The following is a 27893-nucleotide window of genomic DNA, read 5'->3' on the forward strand; positions in this document are numbered from 1 at the left end:
GTCCCCACCTTCTCTCTTGATGTCTTCAAATCATCACAGGCTAAGTACAGTTCTACTGCCCTTTACTCATACAATAAGAACAACATTTCATCCACCATTCCCTCCACATTCAAGTGATTTGTAATCCAACCCCAGCCCAAATCTATCACTTGGACAACACAGATCTGTTTGCTGGATATCTAGGTAGATTAGGTGTGAATGTAAATATAATCTGGCCCTGAAGCCTTTCCCCACAGCCCCAGCTCATCACTAGCTGTCAGGGAGAGCTCATTTAGACTTTGCTTACACATCATCATTTGAAATTCTTAGGTTGGCCAACATCACCAAAATGAATGCACTGACATCTTAAAAAACAACAGCTGTATAAGGAAGCAAGGAAGCTAGTCTATGTTCATACTTTTCAAATCTATTATACTTTTTCAGATACACATATTTTATCATACACTGTATAAGCTTTTAAAGTGTGTTTTAATGTTTCAGTTTAAATTCAGATTTCCAAACAGTCACTAAATTGGTATGTAACTAGCTCACAAAACTGGGGGGAGTGTTGGGGAAATTCAGGGGGGGTGTAGGGAAATCACTGTCTGTATCTAGGGGTCACTCTCAGGAAAATGCATTTCAAAGCCTGACAACTATAAATGTGAAGGGCAAAGACACCCCACTTTCTTTTCACCTAAGACAACAAAAGAAACAGCTGTTGCACTTTGGGAGCAGATCCTGGCCTGAGAGTCTGGTCAGCAATACTACTGGAAACATGGGAAGGGTCTTCACTTTGAACCTAATTGGTTAAGTTTAGAAAGCATTTTATCTTTATTTTTCTTGTAACCATTTCTGATTTTAGTGCCTCATTACTTGTACTCACTTGAAACCTATCTCTTTGTTGTTAAATATACTTGTTTTATTCTTAATTAAAGCTAACCCAGTTTTGTGAACTGTGTGGGTAACTCCAAGCAGCAGCCTGTTGATCTCCGTAGAGGAGGCACAGACATAATATAGCTGGACTTTCCAGGAGATGACTGGACAGTGCAGAACGCACATCTTGGGGGGAAATCCAGGACTGGGATTGTGTTGGGGTCACCCTGCAAGTGGTAACCATGGTTGCTGGAAGGAGGTGTGTGGCTGGTGTTTGCCAACAGGCTGTTGGGGTCAGAGCTGCAGGCCCCGGGCTGTCTCTATACACAGACACTTGGGGTGTGACCTGCAGGCTGTTTGGCAGCTTGCAAAGAGCCTAGGTTGCAGGGCTGGATTATGACATTCTGAAGCTTAAAGCTATGTCAAGTATAAAAGGCCCCACGCCATAAAAATGAATTTATCATTTTCACAGAAAGGACATTGAATATATGAACACGAAAGCCTTATATTTGCATATGTGCAAAGGTGAAGTTGTAAAAATAGAATAATAATCTTCATTTTCAGCAGCCCTCTCTGTAACAATGACATCATGAGAGAAATACATTTTAGACAAATTCTTGGAACTAATTGCATATGTAAGTAAAGTAAAAGTAAATAATCCAATATAAAAATACAAAATAACCCCCCACCAGTAAATAGTACAATTTTCTAGAAGAGTTCTCAGGAAATTTTTCTTCTCTGTTGGGGCATCTAAATTGTGGAATTCCTTGTCTGAATACGCAACGAGACAATTAGAGAATATAAGATGGCAATAGAGGATAAAAGAGGCAATAGAGGATATAGGATGCAGATAACCCATTAGCTTAAAGCTCATCTATTAGTTATATTGATATTAATTACACTCAGAAAATTGTGTGTGGGTTGTATTTTTCCAGTACATTGATTTGTTTTATTTTTATAGAAGGTTATGCTGAATTACCTAATATTGGTGCTAAAATTAGTAGCAGAAAGTTTTTATTGAAACTAGTAAAAGATTTAATTTTATATGATAAATATTGAGATTTATATATGTATCAACAAATAATATATTTATTAATATATATATATGCTGAAAACCTGTGTTATTTTATCAGGATATTTCTCTGAAAGTTAGTGCTATTTTGTCTATGTTCTAATAGGAAAACAAAAGAGGATATATAATTTTTTTTTACACCAGGAATAAGGAAAATTATCCTTCTTTTCATATGAATAAATGAAAAAAACATTGATTAATTTTGTTAGGAAAATACAAAGTTTATCCAGACTATACATAAAATCTATTTACAAATGTTTATTCCCATTTAATTTTTGCTACAAAACAACGAATTGTTGGAATTTTTCTTTTGCCATGCTATAAATATACAATGTATTATGCATATGATGTATGATTTATCAGTCCATATAAGAATTTTTTCTAGACAGGCATCTCTCTTCGCATTCGCTTCTCTATCCTCTGTCTCCCTCAAGACTACTAATTAATCTTGAGTAAACACCTCAGACACACAGAGTCACAACAAGCTATATGTGCGAAAGAGAAAGAAAGAAAAAATACTGGTAATCTCTAGACAGACTCTGAGAAAGTGAGAGAAACTAGCCTATATTCAAGCAAATACAGTCAAACCTTGCAATAACGCAGTCCGCCATAACGCAAAATCGCATATAACGCGATCATAAGTTGGCTCCCCTTTAAGGCCTAATACCAGTGGTCCCCAACGCCATGGCACCCACCGGGACATTGATGGGCGTCTGCCTAGTGCCCAGCAGGGGAGAGAAGCTGTAGCCTCGCACCTGCTGGGGACAGAGAACTCCAGGTCTGCGGGCGCCGGTGCTCTCTGTCCCCGGCAGGCGCGGGGCCGCGGCTTCTCTCCGGTTTCAAGAGGAGCCACGGCCCTGCGCCTGCCGGGGACAGAGAGTACCGGTGCCCGCAGCCTCAGAGTTCTCTGTCCCCGGCAGGCGCGGGGCCGTGGCTCCTCTTGAAACCGGAGAGAAGCCGCGGCCCCGCGCCTGCCGGGGACAGAGAGCACCGGTGCCCGCAGCCTCTGAGTTCTCTGTCCCTGGCAGGCGCAAGGCCGTAGCTCCTCTTGAAGCCGGAGAGAAGCCGCGGCCCCGCGCCTGCCGGGGACAGAGAGCACCGGTGCCCGCAGCCTCGGAGTTCTCTGTCCCTGGCAGGTGCAGGTTCTCTCCCCTGCTGGGCACTAGGCACTAGGGGCACTAGGCGGCACACATCAATGCACCGCATTGGGGACCACTGACTTAAACTGACCAGCTTGAAACCCCGCGATACCACGACCCTGCATTTATCGCAATGGAATTTTTTGGACCCCAAACATTGTTTTATAGAGGGGTTTCACTGTATAATGAATATTATAGGCTTTAATTGCCTTTAAATCATATAAACACAAAGAGTTTGAAATAACATGCTCACCAAGTACTCAGAATATTTTGATATATGTATATATCTTTCTTCACTTCTCTCACAACCCTCTATTTATCCTTTCATCACCACTCTCTGATATTTACTGTGAAGGTTCCCGAACTGATAGAGGGAAGCCAACACAATTTTTCCTCCTCAAGATTCAGTTGACCCAAGTCTATAAGGCGATCACCTTCAAACTCAATCATGCGAAGCATGAATAGCGCATGACGCAGAAAGTGGCCTGTGCCTTAAAATACACAATTGTACCTATGTACAGATCAAAAGAAGAAAGAACACACTAACATATGAGTATGAGCTTGGCAGGATTGCTTCACGTCACTGCCATCTCTGATCGTACATTTTTCCCGATTTTATCAGCAGTGAGATTATTTATTTATTTATTTATTTAAACAAGCTATGAAGGCACAGTCAGAATTTTACCAGTATCAGCTGGCCAACAAAATGCTCCCTTAGGAACTGATAGAGGACTTACTTGTAGAAATACTAATTTTACAAATACAATTATCGTTTTTTCTCAGCCCTGATCTCCCGCCTGCCAATAACGAACTATTAGTAGGGCTATTGATTAATCACAGTTAACTCAAAAAAATTGTGATTTAAAAAATTAATCATGATTAATCAAAGTTTTAATTGTGTAAGCAGAGTCAGGATGAGCGCTACCCTGACATCTGGTGGTGAATTGCAAGGAATGTGGAAAGAATTCCAAGAATTTCAAAGAATGGGGAAAGATTTGCATTGGCATCCACCCCCACTTAGCATAAGCCCACAGCAGACTGGGATGGTTATTTTAACAGTTCTGGGATCCCCAATTTCTTTGTTATTGGGGCAGGAGAAAAAAAAAGTTTGTCACCCTGATTGTGTGAATGGGGAGCTGTGGGACTGCTTTGTGACAGAGATGACTCAACCTCAGTTGGGTGGTACTTGCTAAACATGGGACATGGGTTCCAAAACCTCATAAGGAGAGAGAGGTTGGGGATTGGTGTGTGTACCTAATGGTATGGGCCCCTTGTGAGGGCCTGGAACACCAATTGCACATCCTCCTCTCTCCACTGTTAAAGAGTAGAGCTAATTTTGATTCCATTAGGAGTCCATCTAAAGACTGCTGAGCTGGATTCACGTTGAGCCAATGGTGCACCAACACCAGGGCTCCCCTACTAAGAGCTGAAATCACTGAGTGCTGTGTTAACCTGTGGGGGAGCCTGAAGACGTATTGTTAAGCGGCTGGCAGAGCGGAGCAGTTTGCAGCATGTTGGAGCAGCCGTGGTTGGAGCAGCCCATAGAGCAGTAAGCAGAGTGAAGTGGTTTGCACGGACAGCAGGAGGAGCGGCACAGCTGGTGTGGTGGAGCGGGTCGTGGTGAAGGCTGCAGCAGAACTTCACGGAAAGGTGGAGCAGTTGGCCCTGGCCCACGTAAGGTGCCCCTTAACACCCTGTGTGGACTCTCTCCCCGCCCCCTTTCCACCCAGGCTTGGGGGAGTAAAACTTGGCAGATAAACTTGTGAATTCTGGGGTGGCACTGACCAGAGACTTTTGGGTTGTTGGACTTTGGGGTAATTGGACTTCAGACCCTAAAGGGGAAAGGACATTGCCAAATGTACTTGGAGGTGGGTTTTGTTTATGGTTTGTGTTATAAACCTGTTTGTGGTATTTCTCCAATCGGATGCTGCATTGTTTCCTTCCTTTATTAAAAGGATTTTGCTACACTCAGACTCTGTGCTTGCGAGAGGGGAAGTATTGCCTCCTAGAGGCGCCCAGGAGGGTGTGGTATGTAAGTGACCCAGGTCACTGGGTGGAGGCTCAAGCCGGTTATGCATTGTGTTATTAAAACGGAACCCCTGGATACTGAACCCGGCCCTTGTTGCTGCCAACTCAGAGGGGCAGAAGGGTTACAATTGCACTGTTAAACAATAGAATACCAACTGAAATTTAATAAATATTTTTGGATGTTTTTCTATGTTTTCAAATATATTGATTTCAATTACAACATAGAATACAAAGTGTACAGTGCTCACTTTATATTATTATTTTTATTACAAATATTTGCAATGTAAAAATGATAAAAGAAATAGTATTTTTCAATTCACCTCATATAAGTACTGAAGTGCAATCTCTTTATCTTGAAAGTGTAACTTACAAATGTAGATTTTTTTTGTTACATAACTGCATTCAAAAAGAAAACAGTATAAAACTTTAGCACCTACAAGTCCAATCACTCCTAGTTCTTGTTCAGCCAATCGCTAAGACAACCAAGTTTGTTTACATTTACAGGACATAATGCTGCCCGCTTCTTATTTACAATGTCAGCTGAAACTCAGAACACGCATTTGCATGCACTTTTGTAGCTGGCATTGCAAGGTATTTAGGTGCCAGATATGCTAAACATATGTATGCCCCTTCATGCTTCGGCCACCATTCCAGAGGACGCTCATTAAAAAAAAAAGTGTTAATTAAATTTGCGACTGAACTTCTTGGGGGAGAATTATATGTCTCCTGCTCTGTTTTAGGCATTCTGCCATATATTTCACGTTATAGCAGTCTCAGATGATGACCCAGCATGTTTGTTTTAAGAACACTTTCACAGCAGATTTGAATAAATGCAAAGAAAGTACCAATGTGAGATTTCTATAGATAGCTACAGCCCTTGACCCAAGTTTAAGAATCCGAAGTGCCTTCCAAAATCTGAGAGGGACGAGGTGTGAAGCATGCTTTTAGAAGTCTTAAAAGAGCAACACTCCAATGAGGAAACTACAGACTGAACCACTAAAAAAGAAAATCAACTTTCTATTGGGGGCATCTGGCTCAGATTCTGAAAATGAACATTCATCAATGTGCACTGTTTTGGATTGCTATTGAGCAGAACCCATCATCAGCATGGACTCATGTCCTCTGGAATGGTGGTTGAAGCATGAAAGGACATATGCATCTTTAGCACATTTGGCATGTAAATATCTTGCAACGCCAGCTACAACAGTGCCATGTGAATGCCTGTTCTCACTTTCAGGTGACATTGCAAACAAGAAGTGGGAAGCATTATCTCTTGCAAATGTAAACAAACTTGTTTGTCTTAGCAATTGGCTGAACAAAAAATAGGACTGAGGTGACTTGTAGGGGCTAAAGTTTTGCGTTGTTTTATTTTTGAATGCAGTTATCTTTGTACATAATTCTACATTAGTAAGTTCAACTATTGTCATAAAGAAATTGCACTACACTACTTGTATTAGGTGAATTGAAAAATACAATTTCTTATGATTTTTCTGTACAAATATTTGTAATAAAAATAATATAAAGTGAGCACTGTACACTTTGTATTCTGTGTGGTAATTGAAATCTATATATTTGAAAATGTAGAAGACATCCAAAAATATTGAAATAAATGATATTCTAGTATTAACAGTATGATTGATCACGATTAATTTTTTAAGTGCATGACAGCCCTAACAATTAGTGAAAGGTAAGGGTAGGGCAGTGGTCCCAAACACGGTGCCTGTGGGTGCCATGGTGTCCATCGGGGCATCTATGTGCGCCCGCGTACTGTCTGGTGGATAAGCATCCGCCAAAATGCCGCTGAGAAGCAACGTCATCCAGAAGTGTCGCCGCTGAAATGACGCTGGTTTTTGGCGGCATCTCGGCAGCAAAGCCTATGGATGCTGCTGCTTGCCTGGATGCCCCCAGCTTCTTCCCTTCACCCAACCCCTAAAAAAGTAGGGGGGATGGGGAGAAGAGATACTGCTGGCCTGTAGCTCAGTCTCCTCCCTGCCAGGTCAGGCTCCCTTTTGCTCTGCACTCAGAACCATCTGGGGCTGGGAGCAGGGCCCAGCTCAGCGATTGACTGCAGCAAGCAGTAGCCTGCCCAGCCGAAGCAAGAATGGCCCCTACAGGCAAGAGGCTCCAGTGCAACCCCCTCTTCCAGATGAGTGCTTCTGTTCTGGAGCTGACAGACTGACAGCTACAAAGACAGGAAGGAGTGTTCATCTGAGTGCCACTGAGCAAAGCAGTACCAGAAATTCTTCTTTGATGCCCGCCCTGCAGCCCTTTCACCAGCCAACTGAAAATTGGAATGGGTGACAGGCATAGTGTCAGCTGTTTCTTAGTTGGTAGATTGCAGGGGCCTCCCTTGAGCTGCCTAAAATTATGCCCAAGTTAGAAAGGAACATTTTTTTGTTCTGATGCTAGAGCATCATGCATATTATTGCTTGATTTGCCTGGTAGCTCCTTTTGCATGGGTTACATCATAGTATTTCAGCTCTTCTCCATATGTTATCAGCTGCTAAAAAGACTAATCTGAAAAATATCTGACACTAAAAGTATCTCTGTGAAGTGCTGAAATAGTTTAAACAGATTGCTAATTGAACCACTGACTCTCTCCTAGACAACCATTCCTAGCAAATATTAATTACACGAGCATGACATATGCTTTTGTATTTCCTAAACTAAACCATGCCCCAAACAAAATAAGGACACTGCCTTGATATATGGAATCAGAGTCTGATTTAAACGAGAGCCATTTATTACAGAAAACAGCTACAAACAGAGACACCAATAAATAACCTTCCACACAACTCCAGTCCCACTTTGTCTCCCTTGGTTTACCAGACACCACACCCTGCTTGGAATTCTATGTATCACCCAGAGACATCCAGTGGCTGAATAATACACTGCATGTAAACACACCATTACATGCCCAATCCTACAGGGTTGATAGGGAAACCCTCCCCTTGACCCTGCCTTACCCAAGGCCCCAGGTTTTTTGCTGAGAATAGAGTAAGAGTAGGCCCAAAAGCCTTTAGCTAAGAGCAAGAGTTTTAACTTTTGCTAAACTTGTTTTTCTGTACAAAGGGCATGCTGAGGAAGAAAGATGTGGTCAGGGCCCCAAAGATGGGAACTAGAATTGAATTGAATAAAGGGGAACCAGAAGATCTGTTAAGTTACAACAGCTGAGCCTGCTGTCAGGACTACAGAAAAGGTGCTAGAACGGTCAAACGGCAGACTTGACTGGCAAAGACAATAACAGGAAAAGACATAGATGGAAAATTAATTGGTCAGCTTGCATATCATCATTATATTCCAAATAAGGCAAATAACATGTATAACCAGTGTGCTATGTTTTGCGGTTTTAACCTTTATAAGCTTGGTAAAATTTGTAATATGTAGAGCAGCCAGCCTCTTGCGTGGGGTCTATGCTGTCTCTCCCTGCATATATGCTTGTATGAAATAAAAGAGCCTTGGGGTGTCTGATCTAAAATCAACGGTGTGGTCGATTTTCCACAACAGGGTGCTAAGCACCCTCAGCTCCCAGTAGATCTACTCCTGACCCTATTGTGGTATGAGGACAAATGTTTCTGGAGCTCTGTGACCTAATCTGATTCTGCACCCACTGAGTCTGACTCTCAAGAACAGGACCTCTCTCTCTCCCTGCCCTTCATTCATTCGTAGCTCTAGTTATCTTTCTGAACAATCTGATTTATACTGTTGGCTTTTTCCTCAGGCTTCTATTTCTTCTCAGTTTGTCCCACCAACCTGCATTTTAATTTTCATTCTCAGGTGTCTCCTCTCTTTTTTCTGTCTTCCCAGATCTCTCCATCCAAGTGCTGTGTGTGGCTGGCTGCTGCCTAGCCAGGAGGATCTTTTCAACCATGTTCTGTGTCTCAGATGCTGGCCTGGCAAAACAAATTAACATTCCCATTGGTTTTAATAGTATAACCACAGGCCTGAATTTGGCCAAACACCTCCACTCTTCAGTCTTGTAGCCTCAGCTTCCACATCCAGCTGTATAGGATTCATTTAAGAAGAGTGATACATTGCCACTTAATCATCAGCTCACACTGGGCTGACATAGGGAGTCCTCAGTTGGGGGATGGGCTCCCCCAGGAACCTTCTGTCAGATCAATTTGAGCTAACGTCCATTGAAAGGCAGTGGAAAGACTCCCACTGATTTCAGTGGGCTTTGGATCAGGGCCACAAGAAGAAACTAAATGTAGAGAAACAGAAAGAAGCAAGAAAAAGCCATTTGTGCTCTTGATCAGATAAAGTCCCCCTGGATATCAGCGGAATGAGAGGCTAACAAATAGGAAGACAACTAACTTAAGTCTTGACAGCCACACACAGAGGAGCCCCTCTGGGAGCCTGGGGACTTTGCCTAGACTAATTCTGCTCAGTGCCAAGTCCCTTTCTTAAACCCATTTTTCTTGCCAGATGTATGAGAATCTGACAGAAGAGACCAAGGGGGCAGATTTATTTATGTGAACTCTCCTATGTAACATTCAGGGAAAGAAACATTTCCTTTCCACTAGGGCTATCAATTAATTATAGTTAACTCAAAAAAATTAATCACGATTAAAATATTAATTGCAATTAATTGCACTTATAACAATAGAATAGTCATTGAAATTTATTAAATATTTTTGGATATTTTTCTACATTTTCAATATTGATTTCAATTACAACACAGAATACAAAGTGCACAGTGCTCACTTTATATTATTATTTTTGAGTACATATATATGCACTGTAACAATGAAACCAAAGAAATAGTATTTTTCAATTCTCCTCATACAAGTACAGTAGTGCAATCTCTTTATCGTGAGAGTGTAACTTACAAATGCAGATTTTTTTTACATAACTGCACTCAAAAAAAAAACTGTGTAAAACTTTAGAACCTAAAAGTCCACTCAGTCCTACTTCTTATTCTGCCAATCACTAAGACGAACAAGTTTGTTTACATTTATGGGAGATACTGGTGCCTGCTTCTTATTTACAATGTCACCTGAAAGTGAGAACAGGCATTTTCATGCATTTTTGTAGCCAGCGTTGCAAGGTATTTATGTGTCAGACATGCTAAACATTTGTATGCCCCTTCATGCTTCAGCCACCATTCCAGAGGACATGCTTCCATGCTGGTGTGGCTCATTAAAAAAATACTGCATCAATTTAATTTGTGACTGTATTCCTTGGGGGGAGAATTATATGTCTCCCGCTCTGTTTTACCCGCATTCTGCATATATTTCATGTTATGGCAATCTTGGATGATGACCCAGCACATGTTCATTTTAAGAATACTTTCACAGCAGATTTGACAAAATGCAAAGAAGGTACCTGTCAAGGTTGAGTCCCCACTCTGGCACTTTGAGTGCAGAAGGTGGGGCCTGCAAGGACTTAAAAAAAAATTAATACGGGTCACTCCAGGCTGGTATTAAACTCTCAAGGTTGCAGCTTTTATCTGACCTTGGATGGGTAGATGCTGCCACCACCCAAGTGCAAAAATATTCCTTTTTAGAGAACCCAGAAAGGCACACTTGGAATTTTCACCCTGTGGGGTACCCTCAAGCTCTTTTATCCCTCCTCCTCCCAGGGAAAAGCTGAGAAAGAAAAACAAAGAAAATCAGCTGTTGCCACCAGCTAATTAAACAACATGTGCACAAACCTCTTAGGTCACCAAAACCCCAATCCTGTTCTTAAAAAGTAAATTTTATTAAAAACCAAAAGAAAGAAAATATATTTGGAATTTAGTCTACTGATAGTTTTAAAAAGAGCAAATAGAATAATTAAGCGTCAAGAATGGTTTTCTTGAGGTCCAGCTTAATGATTACAAGCAAAACAAAGCATTTGAGGGTTAGCACCGGGGAATCCACAAGCCAATAAGAAATAAAAGAAATAAACCTAATCACATCTTCCTAGACATTTCCTGATTTACTTACCTGTCTGGGGTTTCAGATGAGTAGTTCTAGGAATGATCTGATGATTTCCCATACCTGGCTCAAAGTTCTTACAGCATAGCTCCAGCCCTGTCTCTACTCTGTCCCCTCTCTCTGGAAAACAACCACAGACAGACAAAGGGGAAGTTTTTTCCCCAATTTTAAGTAGCTCTAGCCCTCTCATTGGCTCTTTTTGTCAGGTGCCCACTCCCTTCCTTTTACCTATGGGTTTTTTTTAACCCTTTACAGGTAAAGCAAGTAGAGAACAGCTACTAACAGGGATTTTATAGCTAACTGGCTGTCTGGGTGTCCATAAAAGGGAGCTACGCTTCCCCCCACTTCATATATAACATGTGAGATTTCTAAAAATAGCTACAGCACTCAACCCAAGGTTTAAGAATCTGAAGTGCCATCCAAAATCTGAGAGGGACGAGGTGCGGAGCATGCTTTCAGAAGCCTTAAAAGAGGAAAACACTCTGATGCAGAAATTACAGAACCCAAACCACCAAAAAGGAAAATCAACTTCTGCTGTTGGCATCTGACTCAGATGATAAAAATGAACATGCGTCAGTCTGCACTGCTTTGGATCATTATCAAGCAGAACCTGTCATCAGCATGGACTCATGTCCTCTGGAATGGTGGTTGAAGCATGAAGGGACATATGTAATCTGGCATGTAAATATCTTGCAACACGAGCTACAACAGTGCCATCCAAACTGTTCTCACTTTCAGGTGGCATTGCAAACAAGAAGCAGGCAGCATTATCTCCTGCAAATTTTAACCAACCTTGTTTGTCTGAGTGATTGGCTGACCAAGAAGTAGGACTGAGTGAACTTATAGGCTCTAAAGTTTGACATTGTTTTATTTTTGAATGCAGGTTTTTTTGTACGTAATTCTACATTTGTAAATTCAACTTTCATGATAAGGAGATTGCACTACAGTACTTGTATTAGGTGAACTGAAAAATATTATTTCTTTTGTTTATCATTTTTACAGTGCAAATATTTGTAATACAAACTCTTGTTCTTTTTGCGGATACAGACTAACACGGCTGCTACTCTGAAAACTGTACACTTTGTTTTCTGCATTGTAATTGAAATTAATACATTTGAAAATGTAGTAAACATTTAAAATATTTAAATAAATGGTATTCTATTGTTGTTTAACAGCACAGTTAATCATGATTAGTTTTTTTAATCGCTTGACAGCCCTAAAATCCACATATACCTTAGTTCTGGCCTAGTAAGTAGCTGTGATGAATGCAGAAATATTTGTTCTTTCTTCTTGAATTCCCTTCCAGTATATGCCTCTCTGACTTTTGTTGCATGCCACAGCTGCACTTTTCAGTGCAGATGGCACCAAAGACTGGGGAAATGTATTACAGCTCTTTTACTGAGCAGGTGGGCGGTTTGGGAGAAAAGTAGCTTAGCAGGTGTGTTGAAACTTTTCTTCCCAAAGTCCCTATGCTTGGGAACTGCTTGCCTGGCCAAATGCAGATCACTGCCTCTAGAGGGCATGTCCTCAAGTGGGGAAAGTCAGCATAATCAGTGGAGTTATAATTTACCAGGGCTGAGGCTCTGATCCAATATTCTCTTAGTCACTGTTCTAGGGACTTTTTCCTTCTCTCATTTCTTTTATTTGAATTTTATTTTACCTCTTACCTTTATCAGCAGATACCAATTTATGTCTGCCACATCATCTCTTTCTTTCCATTTTAAACTCGAGTAGCACTCACAGGTGTAGACTAGCATTAAAAAGATGAATAAAATGAAAAAAATCCTATAAACTGCCGTGAGCTCCCTACTTTCTCTTAGTTCCTATAGCAACCCCTCTAAATGTCCATAAACCCTGAGCTCTGAAGCACAGGTCTATGAAGAGTTAGTGCAGGCAAGTAAGTAACCTGCTTGGCTTTTGGTTTATTTAATCTATTTTTCAGAAGTATCAGAGGGGTAGCCGTGTTAGTCTGGATCTGTAAAAGCAGCAAAGAATCCTGTGGCACCTTATAGACTAACAGACGTTTTGGAGCATGAGCTTTCGTGGGTGAATACCCACTTCTTCAGATGCATGTGGTGGAGATTTCCAGGGGCAGGTATATATATGCTAGCAAGCAAGCTAGAGATAACGAGGTCAGTTCAATCAGGGAGGATGAGGCCCTGTTCTAGCAGTTGAGGTGTGAAAACCAAGAGAGGAGAAACTGGTTCTGTAGTTGGCAAGCCATTCACAGTCTTTGTTCAATCCTGAGCTGATGGTGTCAAATTTGCAGATGAACTGAAGCTCAGCAGTTTCTCTTTGAAGTCTGGTCCTGAAGTTTTTTTGCTGCAGGATGGCCACCTTAAGGTCTGCAATAGTGTGGCCAGGGAGGTTGAAGTGTTCTCCTACAGGTTTTTGTATATTGCCATTCCTAATGTCTGATTTGTGTCCATTTATCCTTTTCTGTAGAGAATAAATGGACACAAATCAGACATTAGGAATGGCAATATACAAAAACCTGTAGGAGAGCACTTCAACCTCCCTGGCCACACTATTGCAGACCTTAAGGTGGCCATCCTGCAGCAAAAAAACTTCAAGACCAGACTTCAAAGAGAAACTGCTGAGCTTCAGTTCATCTGCAAATTTGACACCATCAGCTCAGGATTGAACAAAGACTGTGAATGGCTTGCCAACTACAGAACCAGTTTCTCCTCTCTTGGTTTTCACACCTCAACTGCTAGAACAGGGCCTCATCCTCCCTGATTGAACTGACCTCGTTATCTCTAGCTTGCTTGCTAGCATATATATACCTGCCCCTGGAAATCTCCACCACATGCATCAGAAGAAGTGGGTATTCACCCACGAAAGCTCATGCTCCAAAACGTCTGTTAGTCTATAAGGTGCCACAGGATTCTTTGCTATTTTTCAGAAGCAGCTCTTTCATCTCACTTCTGATTAAGTAGGATCCATAATGCAGCAGGGTTCTATCCGCTGTTATTTTTAACAAGAAGCCTGCCAATGATAAAGATTAGAAGTCAAGATGAAAAAGAATAAAAAGGAAAATGTTCTTATTCATTGAACTGTGTCTCTAAAGCCTGAAATGTATATTGCATAGTGAGAAAGCCTGAGCACTATAGTTTTCATATATGCATCAAGCTAAAACAGGTAGGGTAGTTTGGACTGACAAGATCATATTTAATGCAAAGTTCTAGGGCACAAGACCAAAGGACCACCAAAAAAGTAAGTCATCTTCCTTAAATGCATAGGTTGGAGTGTCTTGTTGTCAAATTTAAAATAGATAGTAGATATAAATATAGCTGACATTGCTTGCCAGCCAGAAAGCACTAGCTTTTTTAATCGGGAGATGGGTCAAAACTGACCCTTTCCCATAAACTGTTCTGGTTTTGTCAAACTGGCATTTTCCAATAGAAATGCATTTCATCAGAAAACTCCTGACCAGCTCAACTTATGATCTAAATAGATAGAATAGGAAGGGGAACAGACACAGAAAGCTGAAATAAATTCCCAGGGTTCCTCAACAAGTCAACATCAGAGCTGGAAAGAGAAGTCAGGTCGCTTGAGTCTCAGGGTACATCTACCTGGCAGCCGAGGGTGTGAATGGCAGCTTGTCATAGCATTCTTTCTCAGATCTGAACCTTAGAGTTCAGAAAATGAGATACTAGCATGAATTTCCCTAAGCTTAATTACCAGCTTAGATTTGATAGGCTGCCACCACCCAAAAATATAGTGTTTTGGGGCACTCTGACCTCCCCAACCTTCCCTGGGGACCCCAAGAACCCAGACCCCTTGGATTCTTAAAACAAGGAGAAATAAACCATTCCCCCACCTTCCCCTTCTCAGAACTTCCCTCCCTGGACTATCCTGAGATACTGATCTAACCTCTTAAATCACCATACAGAGAAGCATCTCCCTTCCCTTCCACAAAGAGGCAAACAGATTCAAGGAAAACAGAGAGAGATTTTATCTCTCCCCCTCCCGTCTCCCCACCCGTCCTGGTGAGTTATCCCAATCCCCTGGGATAAAACAAGGAAAACAGAGAAAAAACAATCAATCAGGTTCTCTAAAAAGAAATTTTTTAATAAAAGAAAGGAAAAAGTGAAGAATTATCTCTGTAACTTCAAGATGTCAATATACAGGGTCCTATAGCTTACAGATACCAGAAAGAGACTTTCCCCCCAGTACCAATACAAATCAAAATATTCCCAGCAACTACACATATAAAAGTTAACCAGCCAGATCCACAAATGCAAATAGTATAAAACAATTAAAAAGTCTAAACCGCCTGTTTTTTACTCACTACTTGAAAAGAGACTTAGAGAGCCTGTAGTAATGTCTGGTCTTTCTCAGACCCTCCGAGAGAAGAACAAAGAACTCACACCCAAACTTCCCTCCACCCGAATTTAAAAGTATCTTGTCTTCTGATTGGTCTTCTGGTCAGGTGTCCAGTTTCCTGCTTGTAACCCTTTACAGATATAAGAGACATTAACCCTTAACACTCTGTTTATGACACAGCTCATGCAGATGTACTTGTGCAAGCTATACTCTAGGTAGCTCGCTAAAGTTAGAAGTGAAGATGCTGCAGCATAAGCTCCAGGACTGGCTGAACAAGAGAGGACATATGCAGGGGGCAGGAGGTCTTATGTAGTCTGCACTGAAGCCTGGGCCATGGTGCCTCACTTCTATTTTTAGCATGTTAGCTAGAGCTCAGCTAGGGCGGATTTGTCTGCATGAGCTGCCCATTCATACTCCCGACTAGAACATAGACACAGGGCCGTCCTTAGCCATAGGCAGAATAGGCAGCTGCCTAGGGCACCACTAGGTCTGGGGGCACCGCTCTGCTGGGAGCCCGGACAGACGGGAAGCAGTGGAGCATGTAAGAGCAGGGCTGCTGGGTCCTAGAGAGAGCCGAATGCAGCACAGTCTGAGGGAGGGGATTAGCTGCTGTGGTCTCTGGGAAGGGGTGAGGAAAGGAACTCAACTGTAGGGTGACCAGATGTCCCGATTTTATAGAGACAGTCCCGATTTTTTAGTTTTTTTCTTATATAGGCTCCTATTCCCCCCACCTCCGTTCTGATTTTTCACACTTGCTGTCTGGTCACCCTAGGTGGGGGTAATTGGTACCTATATGAGACAAATCCCCAAATATCAGGACTGGCCCTATAAAATCAGGATATCTGGATCTGGTTACCTTAGCTAGGGAGCGCGTCTCTTCGCCGGGCTGGCAGTGATCCATCTCATCTGGGGAGAGAGCTGCACAGGGCAGGATGAGCTGCTGTGGCTCCATGGGTGCCCCGTTTCTGAGATCAGATGCTGTGCTAACTTCACCATGGTCTGTTTGGCTGGCGGTGGTGCCCATTGGCATGTGATCAGACCTGAGGGTTTGCTGCTGCTGTTGCCACTCTGCACCCAAAGAGGTGGATTTTGGGGTCCTGCAGTTTTCCACCTATCTCCTCCTCTACTGCTGCTGTTGGACCAGCAGGCTGGGGGGGTGAGCCAAGCATGAAAGCAGTACTGTGTTGCCATTTAGACTGTCATTTAACAAATTTGTTCGCCAAAAATGCTTGCTAACAATCCTGAATTCAATTTCAATATTTTTTTTTAAAAAATCAATATCTTGGCCAAAAACAGAAAATTAAGTTGTTGACAATTATTTGTGACAACTTATTTGTGTTTGGTATGGGGAAGGGAGTGAGCCAGTTTTCATCAGAGAAACAAAAAATGTTGACTGACTTTGCTATAGCCCTGTTACTGCTAAATAGAGCCCTCCAACAACTATAATATGCTCATCTCTGTACTAATGTATAGAGCAGGGATCAGCAACCTATGGCACATGTGTCAAAGGTGGCACGCGAGCTGATTTTTGGTGGCAAGCAGCGGTGGGCTGAGCGGCTCAGCCCGCCGCTGCTCTGGGGTTCCGGCTGCTGCCCCATTGCCAACTGGGGTCCCAGCCACCAGCCCCACTCAGCAGCCACTGCTGTCCTGGGGACCCCCAAGGAACCCCAGGCTGGCAGCGGGCTGAGCAGGCCAGCGGCTGATACCCTGACTAAGCCACTCAACCCGCTGTCGGCCTGGGGTTCCATTCACTCAGCTGGTAGGTGGGCTGAGCTGGACTAAATTCAATGAAATAGGAAAACAAGAGCAACTAAAGACAAAGTGCAAGAACCTAGAGCAATGGTTTCCAACCTTTTTTGTCTGGCAGGTGCCAGATGAAGGACCGTGGGGGTGGAAGAGCATCCGCCGAAATGCCGCCAAAATTCAGTAGCATTTCAGCGGCGATGCCTCTGGATGACGCTGCTTGTTGGCAGCAAGCGGCGTCATCCAGAGGTGTTGCTGCCGAAATGCCGCCGAATTTCAGTGGCATTTCGGCGGATGCTCGTCTGCCGGCCAGTACGCGGGTGCACTGAGAGGCCCCAGCGAGCGCCATGGCACCCTCAGGCCCCGCTTTGGGGACCCCTGACCTAGAGAGCCTCCTGAAGCACGGCGATCATTTTGATTTAAATGGACTTGAATTGTATGAAGAATTGAGTACATTGTCATCAATAGTGCCAGATGCAAAATCGATGATGGACTTTGTACAGTTTACTCATACCAGCAAACTTGTTGACATATATCCTAATGTGTACATTGCCACTCGTATTCTACTGACAATTCCTGTAACAGCAGCATCAGGAGAACTGAGTTTCTCAAAACTAAAGCTCATTAAAAACTATCTCCGCTCTACAAGGAGTCAGGAACACTTGATTGGTCTTGCTATTCTTGCAATCAAACAAGACATCACTTTGTCTTTGTCATACAATGACATTAATACTGATTTTGCAGCCAAAAAAGCCAGAAAGATTGCTTTTAATTAAAAACAAATCCTCATTTCAATACCTCTTCATAGAAATTTCCAATAAAATGTTGACAAATTAAAAAAATTATATTATTTGCATCATTCTGTCAAATCAGAATTTTTTCTATATTGTGCTACTTCTTTTGTGCTAGTCCATCAGCATTACAGTGTGCTTAATTAAGTTAAACTGGTTTTAATAACATGCATGTGGCAAGTTTTCCAATACTGTAAGCTTATGTTTGTGTTGCTAAGAGCAAGACAGGCACAGGGGCACCAGCTTAATAATCCCGCCTAGGGTACCATAAATCCTAAGGACGGCCCTGCATAGACAGACCTTTAGTCCAACTCCCAGTCCATTGGGCAACACTGCTACTTCTGTCTTCACAGTATGCCAGGAAAGGCCAGTGTGTTTGAAAGTATCATGGTATGTGTGGAGACCATTGTCAATTTCCCTTTCTGTTTGTCACAGAGAACTATGCATTGCCAACAAGAAGGCAACCCCCCTTCACTCCCCTGGAACTGTAATGGAGTCTATTGATTGAATAGCACTGGCAGTCACTACTCATTTCACGCCGCTTAACCTCCAATCCACCTCACACTGCGGTAAGCTCTAAACGAGCTGCTTTCTAACACGTTGACACAATTGCTTGAAATGGAAGAGTAAATACAGTTTGTTTTTTCAGCCTTACTCTGTTGCTTTATTGACTGGGAGAATTTAGGAGCACTGCTGCTTTTTGTCCCTTGTAATTGAAATTGTTTGCTAGGCAGGTGCTCTTGTTAACCAGATCGTGCAGGGGAAAATGATTGTGGGTTGCAGCCTCGTTTAGAGCTGCTCTCTGTGGACTAGAGATAGCTGTACTCAGGTCCATGTTAAGCCAAGCCAAGGCTCTATTACCCCCATCTCCCCAAGGCCATCCACACAAGAGCCATCTATTGGGTTGATGGGAACCTAGGATGACTACTCGTGGGGCAGGCTGTGCCTCTTCCATCCTCCTCACCGCAGACAACTGCTTTGTGTCTTCAGGCTGGGCTCAGGTCCAGCCTGGAGGAGGGAGGACTCAGCAAGTTCTGGCCATGGCCAGGGAGGTGGCTCCACTCAGACTGAGGGGAAGCTGAGTGGGACAACGGCACCTGAGTGGGACAACAGCACCTGCGTCCCCTCCCCTTAGTATGGAGTAGGCCAAGGGGGGCACTGGTGGTAGCTAGCCTGGGGGAAGGCACTGGGCTGTGTGTGGGCATGGGTAGGGGAGGGAAGGTGGACTGTTTGTCTGGAGCACTTGAATTTGGGAGGGGGCAGAGTTGGGGGGGTCCTGTGCAGTAGCTAGATAGCCTCTGTGGCACCCCTGTCTGTGGCAGCGGAGTGTGAATGGCAAACACGCTAGCTCACCTAACCTCTGGGCTTGCTCCACTTTCCAGACCTTGCCTGAGTAAGACCCATTCTGCAACACATGGCCAAGGAGGCTTTGGGTAACACATAGGGGACTGGTGCTGCACTTGGGCTGGCAACCAGCCCCACTAGGAGTGTATTTGCTTTGAAACATACAGCAGTGGTCTGGTCAGTACTAACAATTGTCGTGCAGGTCTGGCAGCATCCTGAAAGCCTGTCCCTGTGAAGGAAGAGTGAGATGAAAACACAATAGTAGAAACTTTCAGAAGTGCCTAATGATTTGAGATACCTTATTTCTAAGTCTCCAACTTAAGACTTCCTGAAGAGATTGGAAAAGCAGAGCACCCACCCACCCCCTGGAAATCAGCTTTCTTAAGCAGAGTACACGTACTCACTAGTCACCTCAGAAAATCTAGACCAACATTTGTTTATTGCTTTTTGCAATCAAGATCACTGACTTCTTCAGTGGAAGGCGGTGACCTCTGAGGAGAATTTTCTTTAGCTCTTTATGTTTTATTCAAAATTAAAATCTCTCAAGGTAAATTCTATTTTTAATAATGATCATTCACTAAAACTTCCTTTACTCAAGGTCTCCTGGAGGGCTCGCCTGACAGTTACATACTTGATGTTTCTTTCTCTCTTCCTGTGCCAATATTCTGAATGGCTGCAGCTTAGTCAGAATGACAGACGAAGTTGGGTGAATCAGTATGCTGTATAACATGTCATTTCTCTTAACGATCACCAAGCTATCTTTAAAAGCACTTTACAGAAACTGTAAGTATGTTTTTATCTCAAAAGTTTATACACGTCACATTTGGAAATGTGGCTTATTTGAAAAATGTAAAAACACAGCTCTAAAACATTTGTCAAGTTGTACTCTCTCAGCTTGCTTGGTAAAAGGACAGTTCTTCACTCTGAAAGTACCATGTTTAACACTTTCACAGAGCAAATAAGGAGTTCAGAAGAATCTGAGCTAGATGTATAAACTATAGCTTTCCACTGCCTTTTAATAAGTCATTAGAATAATAGAATAATAGAATATCAGGGTTGGAAGGGACCTCAGGAGGTCATCTATCCAATCCCTGCTCAAAGCAGGGCCAACCCCAACTAAATCATCCCAGCCAGGGCTTTGTCAAGCCAGGCCTTAAAAACCTCTAAGGAAGGAGATTCCACCACCTCCCTAGATAACCCATTCCATTGATTTACCACCCTCCTAATGAAATAGTGTTTCCTAATATCCAACCTAGGCCTCCCCTACTGCAACTTGAGACCATTACTCCTTGTTCTGTCATCTGCCACCACTGAGAACAGCCAAGCTCCATCCTCTTTGAACCTCCCTTCAGGTAGTTGAAGGCTGCTATCAAATCCCCCCTCACTCTTCTCTTCTGCAGAATAAACAAGCCCAGTTCCCTCAGCCTCTACTCATAAGTCATGTGCCCCAGCCCCCTGATAATTTTCACTGCCCTTCACTGGACTCTCTCCAATTTGTCCACATCCTTTCTGTAGTGGGGGGCCCAAAACTGGATGCAATACTCCAGATGTGGCCTCACCAATGCCCAATAGAGGGGAATAATCACTTCCCTAGATCTGTTGGCAATGCTCCTACTAATGCAGCCTCATATACCCTTAGCCTTCTTGGCAACAAGGGTGCACTGCTGACTCATATCCAGCTTCTCATCCACTGTAACCCCTAGGTCCTTTTCTGCAGAACTGCTGCTTAGCCAGTCAGTCCCCAGCCTGTAGCAGTCATGGGATTCTTCTGTCCTAAGTGCAGGACTCTGCACTTGTCCTCGTTGAACCTCATCAGATTTCTTTTGGCCCAATGCTTCCATTTGTCTAGGTCACTCTGGACCTACCCTCCAGCGTATCTACCTCTCCCCTCATCTTAGTGTCATCCGCAAACTTGCTGAGGGTGTAATCCATCCCATCGGCCAGATCATTAATAAAGATGTTGAACAAAATTGGCCCTAAGACCAACCCCTGGGGCACTCTGCTTGATACCGGCAGCCAACTAGACATGGAGCTGTTGATCACTACTCATTGAGCCCAACAATCTAGCCAGCTTTCTATCTATCTTATAGTCCATTTGTCCAATCCAAGAGGTAAGAATAGCTCTTACAGTGATATTCCTTTTTTTTTTCAGAGCAAGTCTAAAATAGGCACATTTAAATGTCAAGAAAGGCTTTAAAATAGCAACATTAGTATTCAGTAACTCACGCTTTTGTGGGCAAACATGAAGATATGGGATTTTGGTGAAAGCATCCTCCCATCCCAAGTAAATATGATTAAACAAATATTTTGTTGAGGTATATGAAAGTTGAAACAGAGAGCAGAAAAAGCATTCACCATGCAGACATATTCCTTTTGCGGCTTTTCTTTGAAATGGGTTATCAGATACTTCACAGCCATCTTTATCAGAGCCCTTTGGAGCACTCTGAAATTCAGCAGCTGCAGAAGGAAAGCAGAGTATTACGCTGCATGCTTGACAGCTGAGTCATAACCACTCTCCTCTCATAGGCCACAAGACATTATATTCAATGCACATAAGGCATCAGTGCTGTTTCCATATGCGCCTCAAGCTAATGGGTAGGGAGGGGAAAATTCACTATATGAACCAAGCAAAGACCTTTCTAAAGCTGACACACGATACATTTTGGTTTAACGCTTTTCACATGGCCAAGAAAGACCCTCAGGTGCACTGGTTCATTCCTGGTAATAAACTTTGACTGTAACAAGGATTGCTGCAGTGTTGAGGCATCACTAACGCTATTAAAGTAAGTGGCAATAATCATTTCCTTTGTACTTCCGTGCCCTAGCATGACTAATTGGTATCAACAGAAACAGCTCCATTCAGGGTCTTGCCAACCCCAGCAGCTTTGAGAGCAAATATGGAAATGTTGATTATCTAAGGAGCGCACAAAATGTTGATCTGCAGAATGAATTGTGTTTAGATAGAGGCTAATCCTCATACACAAATGAGCACATTAATTACAGAATGCATTTTGCTGCAGGGCAAGTTGTCTTTTGACCTTTGAAAAATGTTTCTACTGTATGGGAAGAAAACGGCTTTGTGTATTGAAATTGATTAGCCCGGTTTGCATCCATGAAAAAGGGGAGTGACTTTTGCTCAGGGCAGGCACAGCAGTATTGGTACTTTGTTAGCATGAAGCTAGCTGCTGTTGATTCATTTTCCCCCTTAACCTGGAGTTTCTTTCTGCGGATTCCTCAGTGGCTGTTGGAAGATAACACTTTTGGTGTTGTTTTTCGGTACATTTAGTTTTTTGATTTTTTATGGGATTGAAAGTTTTCATGTGAAAATGAAGTGGGACAGAGCTTTAGCTACTCCAAGAGTGAGAGTTGGCATGAGAGCTACAGGCCATTTGTACTCAAGATACGTATCAGCCAGACATAGTTTAGGATGACCTACTGGTTAGAGCACAGGACAAGAAGTCAATAATATCATTCAGTCCCAAATCAATCAAGTTTTCAGAGAAAGCTGGCACTGGCCACGAATTCTTGTGGTGTCGAAAAAGCTATATAAAAACTATGGGTGAAAAGCTTAACCAGCCCTAATGATTCCTACATTAGAGTTGGTGTGGAAGTGTCATGGCTTCATCTTTCAAACCAGGGTGCCTGAAATTAGACTCCTTAAATCCATATGTAGGCACCTAAATAGAAAAGTGGTCTCATTGTCAGAAGTGCTGGAATTAATGTCAGAACAAATCTGTTTAGGTGATTTACTTTAAGCACCAGGTTTAGAAAGTTTTTGGCCTATGTTTACAGAGATTATAGGATGGAAAGGACCGTGTCTCCCATCGACCCAGCATGGTGTGGACACTGCAGTAAGTTGACCTAGGCTATGTCGACTCCAGCTATATTATTCACGTAGCTTGAGTAGCGTAATTTAGGTCGACTTACTGTGGCAGTGTAGCCATAGTGCAAGTTTCATGTTTGGTCTAAATGAGTAGCAATATTATTTGGTCATGTTGCAAGGAAGAGGACGACATCTCTAGCATGCAGCTCTCCTGCACATGTGAACCTACTACAGTTGCTATGGGGCAAACACAAGAACACTGCAGTGCAGTTATGCTGGTGAGCCAATAGATGATTTTTCAATTAAATGAAGCCATAAATTTCATAATCCACTAACCCTTTGATAACTTGCCAGACAGCAATTTCCCAAAAATGGTGAGTGCAGCAGCCAGAGGCCTAGAATGGAAACAGTAATTGTTTATGAGAGGCACGCAAATGTTCAAATCCAGGCCAGGCTGTAAAACACGGCCAAATAAATGAAGGAGTGTAGTGTAGAGTGACCTTGAAATCTAAATTAACTTGTGCTAATTGGATTTAAGTGATTGTAATTTCCAATTTGGAATTTGTAAAGCTGGTTTCTACTAGTCAGCCCCCCTCTAGATGAATGTGTTCTCTTGTAATTAAAGTAAGAGGGACTCTTTTCTGGTAGTTCAATCAACTAGATTAGAGGCACTGAGTTAGTACCACAGCAACCAAGCCATTGAATCCATAGATTTACAGCCATCCTTAGAAACAAGTTCGCTGTGGCCAGGCCAGCTCTTGTGCTAAAGTTTTATAGCACTTATCACTTGATTTTATGGGCCGTTAGAGATCATGGAAATATTGCACGAATGAAATATTGATCCCCTTTTGCTCCTCTTTTCCTTTTGGGAGAACTGTTGGCTAGCTAGTGGCCACCTGCGAGGCGTTACTTCCTTGCTAAGGCTTCTGATTACATGTGACACCTCCAGCATACACATGTAGGACTACACACTTAGTGTGGGATTTTGGCCGGCAGTCAGCACTGGACTAGCTCTGCTCCATTTAAGTCAATGGGCTTTTTTTTCCCATTCATTTCAGTGGCAGCCAATGTAGAGTTCTTTTGAAAATCCCACTCGATGCCTATACATGTCTGTGCCACATGCCCCTACCACTTCCCGTGGCAGCTGGCATCCTGGGTGCCGGGCAGGCCCTGCTTTTCCAGCTGGCTGCACTAGTGACACTCAACCAGCTACTCCTCTGATATTAGGCATCTAGCACAAACGTCTGAGAGCAGCTCAGAAAGATCAGTGCGTGGGTGAGTTCCTGGTGAGAAGGCCTTGCCTGGTCAGTGCATCACATTAGGTGTCATGCTGATTCTAACCAGTAGTGTGGGCCTCAACATTTTCCATGCAGCTGTTTTCTGCCCCCTTCCCCCAAACCCATCTTCCTGGTGCCACCTGCCATTTAGCCATATGGGAAGGGCAGGGTGGTCATGACCCCTTGACACCTCTTTGTGGTCCCCCCCCGAGGTTGTGACCCCCAGATTGAAAACCCAGGCAGAGTCTACCCTCCTACTGCATACTGCTCATTCTGTGTGTGTGGGGGGTCACTCATTTCCAGCCTCCAACATTTCACTTTGACGGCTCAGGTTGCAGAGTTGGGGATTTGAAAAAGGCTTTTTATTTGCCCAGAACAGCAATTTGTTATGCCAGCTGACACCCACCATGGCATGTCCTGCACTTACTTAAACCATATGCTCTGAATGGAGGTTCTGGCTGTGTCTAGCAGACAATGTAATTAGCTTGACACCAGGCAGCATTAAGAAGTTAAGGGTGTGTTGGCATTTCATGGCAGACTCTGTGCATAGAGGTGTCTAGCCCAGCAGCTGAGTGTCTCTGCAGGCTGAGGGCCGGCACGTAAAGCTGCAGTGCATTCTCAGGGAGCACTTCCTGAGTTCCATTTTACCAAATTGTTACCAACCCTCTGTTAGTTTGTCGGAGGTACGCTAGTTTAGCTCTGGAGAAGAGCAGGAACAAGACTGAGACGCACAGCGTTACGATCTGGCTGCTTGCTCCCTGACCTGCTCCAGTCAAGGAGTTTTCTGAGCCAGCCCCTCTCCCTGGTGCAGATGACTCCCCCCACTCCACACTGGCTGGCCTGTTGTTGTAGCTGGATGGGGAAAGAGTCAAGCAGCCACACATTCCTTGCTCATCTAGGGGGGAAAGGAGCAGGGGGCCCAATTTGTAGCCACATCATTCCTTACTGCTATTTAACGTGCATTGCACATCAGATCTATGTACCTGTGTACTTTCTGTATTGTTGTACAGGTCAGAAACCTGAGCACCCTCATTGGCAGATGTGGGGTGGCTCGTGGCATCCCATATGTGTTGGCAGTGCCAAATCCGGAACCTAAAGTGGTTTGATCTAGTGTGAAATGTCTCACTCTTGCAGAGATCTGGCCTTCCTTCAGGTGATCATAATAGTCAGTGGTGGTGTTGCATCGTCTTTGGCCACATCACCAGGATGGAAAACACTGCAACACACCATGCTCTCAAATGCTCCATTGACATGAGACAGGGTGCATGTCCTGCTCCCTACCTGGCGTCCCCTGTGGGGCCACTCCAGAGATTTGTGGATTGGCAGGATTGACCCAGACCTGGGAATTTTGCTACACGATGCCTGGTGCGACGCCATCAACCGTGGTCACTCTGGCTGGCACAACAGCCCTAAGTCGACTATGCACGTTTGATGTTTGCACACCAGGAAACCAGTACATCCAACAGTTTGCAGCAAAAGCAATCCGTAGGGTAGTCAGGATTCCTCCCAGGCACTTTTTTTTGCATGTTCCATAACTTGGTTCCAAATCAGTAATGATTTAATTAGTAATTAACAGTAAGTGTATTACCTGCCATCTGATCAATGTTCAGCCACGGAACAACTCTTTGTCACAGCTTCTATACTATCAGAAGACCTGTCTTTGCTCAGGGAAGTTCTTAGCAAATTCTTCCAGTGTTTTCCTCTGATTTCCCCATGCAGTCCACCCTATACAGGGAAGTCCCTTGCTATCTGTAAAGGGAGTTAACTGGGTGGGGGGAGGGACAACATTGGCCATTAACTTTAACATTTTTACTTAAAAACAAAGCCAAGGAAGAGCTGCCACCTCACAGCCTAGCAGCATGATGGAAAGCGTTAGGGTGACCCTGCTGAAATAAATGAACTTTTCCCATTGACTTTGATGGGGGGGCAGGATTTTACCCTCAGAGTAAACGAGGATCGGCTTCAAAATCCCCTTTGCACCATGCTGCCAGTGTGAAAAGGCTGCACTGTGGGCATCTATACTCACTTGGAGGCCCCTGAACGCTGTGAGCGTGGCAGAAGGAAGCCTTCATGTAAATGAGATTCTGGCCCTGCATCATAATGCATAAGCACAGCGGGACAGCGCTAATAATGCAAAGCAATTGTGGCATCTCCTAACTTTAACGTGCTTGACTCTGCAACCTCAATAATGTTCTTTTGATGCAGTTTTGCTGTGTGACCCAGATTAGCTAGAGATAACATTCGTCTGGGGGGAGGATCGTGAGGGGGGCTGAAATCTCATAGAAGCTGGTGGTGTGATTGATGCCCTTCTTTCAGGATACATGTACTCAAGTAAGTGAAGCAGTAGGAGCCACCATCCAAAACACAGGCACACGGCTTGAGTACAAACTGAATCATGTGACCCAATGGGTTTATCTGGTGACTGGTGTAGCAAAGGCTGGAGCTAGGGCTTTGATTGGGGAAGCTGTGCGTGTGAGAGAAGCAGCAAAAACAAAGAAGCAAAGAAGCCCCGGATGCCGACAGAGAAGCCCTAGTAGTAGGACCCAGAGAAAAAGGCTAAGAGAGCTCTTGGGCTGAGTGCTGGCTGAAGGAGGCTTGGAACTATGAGCAAAGAAACTCTCCCCTGTTGTTTGATTCCTGTTGGGATCCAGGAAACAGGACTTTGTACCTTATGTATAAATAAACAAGATTGCACCAATGAACTACCTGATTCCATTAGGAGGAGAAAATGATTATACGAAACAACCTGCTAACTCCCCTCCCCACCAAACTGGCCAGTGGCTCAGGTGACAAGGGGATAACAGTATTCGCTCATTAGTGAACGCTATGGTTAAGGCTGCAACACTTACGATTTTTTAATTTTTTTTTCCATTTGTTCATTACTTTTCACCCATCTGGATGATATTTTCCCATACTTGGTTTGGAGCCAAAAAGTGTTTTTATTTTTAAAGTTAAAGCAAAATCCCTCCTTCCATTATTTAGGCAGATTAAGATGGAACAAACATGCATTTTCCTGTTTTGTTTTTTAAAAAACAACTCTTTTTTTGAGTGAGCGTGAGGGAGTGAGGCCTCTTCCCAAAACAGCTGAAGTTTGAAACCTGAAACTTGGCCTCTGATTGATTCCCCAGTCAGGCGAGGGGCCTGTGGGGTTGTTTTTTTTTAAATATATTTGTTTTTCAGTTAACATTTGCAAATCACAAACATAGCAGGAAATGTTAAGTTGGAAGGTGTGTTCCTGCCAGCCCATAGAACAGAGCAAGGTACTGGCAGAGCTCCTGGGACAATCTGCCCCCAAGCCTTGGCAAGGCAGCAGGCCTCCCACACCACATTCAGGGGCAAGAGCCACGGGGTCCCCCTAAAGGCAGAGCCATTGCTCTTATCCTCAAATCCTTGCAGCACAGTAGGGCAAAGGATGCAAGGCTACACCCCTTGCATGGCAGCACTGAATTCCATCCCCACACTGGTGCTATTAGAAATGGACTGGGTTGCTTTGCCCTTCCAGGCAGACCAGGAGTCACCCGTAAGGAGTAATGCATCATGCAGGCACAGCAACGTGCACTTAAAACTCAACAAT

General features: G+C 43.5%; 1 long non-coding RNA gene across 1 annotated transcript in view; it reads left to right on the forward strand.

Annotated features, from left to right (window-relative positions):
• The first annotated feature begins 12961 nt into the window (after positions 1–12961).
• Positions 12962–27893, forward strand: part of LOC127046830 (uncharacterized) — a 727940-nt gene continuing 713008 nt past the window's right edge. Inside the window, exon 1 of the long non-coding RNA XR_007773209.1 lies at positions 12962–13379. This is a non-coding gene — a long non-coding RNA (uncharacterized LOC127046830). The remainder of the gene's footprint in view (positions 13380–27893) is intronic.

The sequence above is a fragment of the Gopherus flavomarginatus genome, chromosome 3 (genome assembly GCF_025201925.1).
Source record: "Gopherus flavomarginatus isolate rGopFla2 chromosome 3, rGopFla2.mat.asm, whole genome shotgun sequence".
Taxonomy (NCBI): domain Eukaryota; kingdom Metazoa; phylum Chordata; order Testudines; family Testudinidae; genus Gopherus; species Gopherus flavomarginatus.